The 3274-nt window shown below is 39.5% G+C and overlaps 1 pseudogene; it reads right to left on the bottom strand.

The window, feature by feature from the left end:
- Positions 1-1308: 1308 nt before the first annotated feature.
- LOC114219524 (ragulator complex protein LAMTOR5 pseudogene) lies at positions 1309-2065 on the bottom strand (annotated as a pseudogene).
- Positions 2066-3274: the final 1209 nt, after the last annotated feature.

Here is a 3274-nt window from a genome sequence, read left to right on the forward strand (position 1 = left end):
TCCATCTCCTGTCAACCTTCACCTCTACTCTCCATCTCAGCAACACAGAAAACCCCAAGTACACAATCCTGTTTCAGGCCTGTCTTCAAGATCCACCTCACACTTCACCCCCTATGTGAATCTTCCAGAACTCCCTGAGACTGAGTCACTCTCCCCAGTGCTTAGCAAAGCTTCCTACAGACCGTCCTCCAATGTTCAGCACTCTGCTCAGTTGTTATTTGTTCCTGAATTTTCCCCATCTCCAGTTTTTGAGCTCATTGACGCGAAGGATCCTGCCTTAAGTAATCTTTGTGGTTAAGTGACAGCCCCCAGATATTTCAGTACCAAACAGCATTTAGTTTATAAACTAGGTGTCCACCAATGAGAGATACCACCTTGTGACAGGAGTTGAGTGAATAGGAAGGGGCTGAAGTAGGAGTTTATGGTTAAGAAGTAGTAAGTGAACTAACATGTGTTGATGTCTCTGAAAAATTGGTTCTAATATTTCCATGTTTAAACACACAGTCAATTTAATAAAGAGTTGGATTTGGTTGGGATATTAATTGGTGTCTCATTCTCTGAGAAGGTGAAAACGCACCTTGTGTGTTGGATGACTTGAAGGATCCACTTGTGGTCGTGGCATCATTCAGTCATTTCAGTGGAAGAGCATGTACAGAAGAACTATAATGTCATTGGGGTTGAATTTGAAAATGTAATTTAAAGTGGTGGCAAGTGCCATGGTAACAGTAAATAGCAGCCCAGTGTGGTGGGCTAATTAAGGAAAATCTACATAATTTTTGATCTTGAAAATTAATGTCAAATGTTTTTAACCTGATAAGAATTTTTCTTTTAGTGCAGTTTAGTTATGTTCTAAATCTGTGATTTCTAAAGGATGTTTTAAATCATATAGGCTTGGGGCGCCTGGCTGGCTCAGTAGGTAGAGCACATGACTCTTGATCTTGGGGTTGTAGGTTTGAACCCCACATTGCGTGCAGAGATTGCTTAAAAACAAAATCTTTAAAGAAGTAATGAAGAACACAGGCTCTATAGAGTATTAATAAATATTATATACATATATGTTTAAGTTTCACCATCAACTTTGAGAAACATTGGATTAAAAACGATGAAGGTGGTTTCTTTACTATTTTTTTTATTTAAATTCAGTTAGCCAGTATATAGTATGTCATTAGCATTAAGGAGGACACATGATATGATGAGCACTGGGTGTCATATGCAACTGATGAATTACTGAACTCTACATCTTTCCTATTGTTTTTGTTTTTGTTTTTTTTATTTTTATTTTTATTTATTTATTTATTTTTCCTCTGACCAGATTTATTGAACATAAGAAAATTCTATGGACAAAGTGGCCTGGACCTGCTGCTTCAAAACATGATCCTTTCTTACTCATATTTGGGTAAGTCAGTCCATTGAGTGTCAAAAAGCAGCTTACTCTAAAATTAATAGAAATGGGCCCAATACAACACTAAATAAATGGCCTAACTCCTGGAACTTTCATAGTTCTACAAGATCATTTACACAGGTAGGGCTGAGCCCTGGTGACAGGCTGCTGGAGAACTGATATACGCCGTCAAGAGGCCATCTTGTGCACTGCCACGGTGATGCCGTCATATTTCTGGATTATAATGTTCCCATTATCTGATTCCAGACACACCACAGGAATATCAGTGGGGTCTGAGGTCAGCTTAGCTGCTTGCTGGGCTAGAACAGATATCACCCCAGCATGCTCATCTGACAGGGTCCCACGGCAGCCCAGATTAAGTCCTTGTGAATCTGTGCACAGGACTCCAACAAGGGATGGATTCTTCATTGTATCCCGCAAGTGCTGCTCCAAGATGGCCTCCGTCCCACCCGCCGTCCGCCGGGCCCAGGATTTTCTTATTGTTTGTGGTAACTGATGATGAATTATACCTCTCCAAGAGATGTATGAGGTATGGAGTAGTTTTAAATTTTCCTCACAGCAGATATCTGTCCCTGTCTGTCCGCTCTTCTCTCTCTGGCTTTCTTTAGCTTTGATTTGCCATCCTCGTTTATTTGGCTGCTCTAAGAAAATATTACAGACTAGGTTGTTTATAACAACAGAAATTTATTTCTCACAGTTGGGGAGGCTAAAAAGCCTAAGACCTAGTTGCTAGCATGGTTGTGCTCTGGGAAAGACTTCCTGGTTCATGACCGGTTCCTCCTTATCCATGGCAGAAGGGGCTGGGTGATCTCTCTGAAGCCTCCTTTATAAGGGCACTAATCCCATTCATGAGGGCTCCACCCTCATAAATTAAGCACCTCCCAATTCCCCACTTCCTAATACCATCATCTTTGAGAATTAGGATTTCAACATATAAACTTTGGGGGAACACAAGCATTAAGACCACAGCTCTTGAACATCCCAGAAAACTGTCTCCAATGTTAGTGTTCATCTGGATATTAATAGTAGAGGCATTTACTCTTCTGTCTTCTCCTGATTTAAAAGAAAAAAGAAAAACACAAGACGTAAGCAAGCTGATGTTATGTAATACTGTGAGATTTTCAAGAGACATCCTTTGAATGAAAGTCAGTCTTGGCCTGGCTAGCAAAAGTGAGAAGCTAGGAGGCTGGATACTTAATGCTTATTTACATGCTTGCTCAAAACAAAATGTTACAACTGGTATAGTATGTGATATAGTTATAGGGAGCTAAATTCTTATACAGCTCTTAATTTACAACAGCATTTCCCAAAGAATGTTTCACTAAACAGTAGTGTCTCCTAGATATGAAAGAGAGAAAGGGAGAGTGAGAGGAAGGGGGTCGGGGGGAGAGACCATTTGCCCAAAGAAGCAGTGAACAACTGAATAATTGTAAGGAATCTTTGAGCTAGGGAAATGTCAAGGACACTTCAAGTAGGCAGAAATAGCAGAGACATTCAGGCTAGTGCTCAAAGGATTTGAATTGCACTGATGTGGAAGTATTAAATGTTATAAGTTAGAGACAGAGTCAGAAAGAGAATCATCTAGATGAGAAAGCAAACGATCCATTTAGATCATGGATTTATTTTTTTTCTGTTTTAGTGTGGAAAAACATTTTAGAACATTTTCCTTTCTTAAACACCCACGTCTGTGTCAGCTGAAGATTTCCTACTACCACAATAAATAAAACAAGGTGGGAATGAGAATGGGGAGAAAGAGGAAGTGTTTTTCACAGTGAATCACTCTGGGCTTGATATAAGGCTGAAACCTTTCAAGAAATAAAATTTATTTTGAACAATGATTACAAGATGAAAATACCAGTGTATTTCACAATG

The sequence above is a fragment of the Eumetopias jubatus genome, unplaced genomic scaffold (assembly GCF_037043125.1).
Source record: "Eumetopias jubatus isolate StellerSeaLion01/CBP00866 unplaced genomic scaffold, mEumJub1_p1.0 scaffold_6, whole genome shotgun sequence".
In the NCBI taxonomy this organism is placed as follows: Eukaryota; Metazoa; Chordata; class Mammalia; order Carnivora; family Otariidae; genus Eumetopias; species Eumetopias jubatus.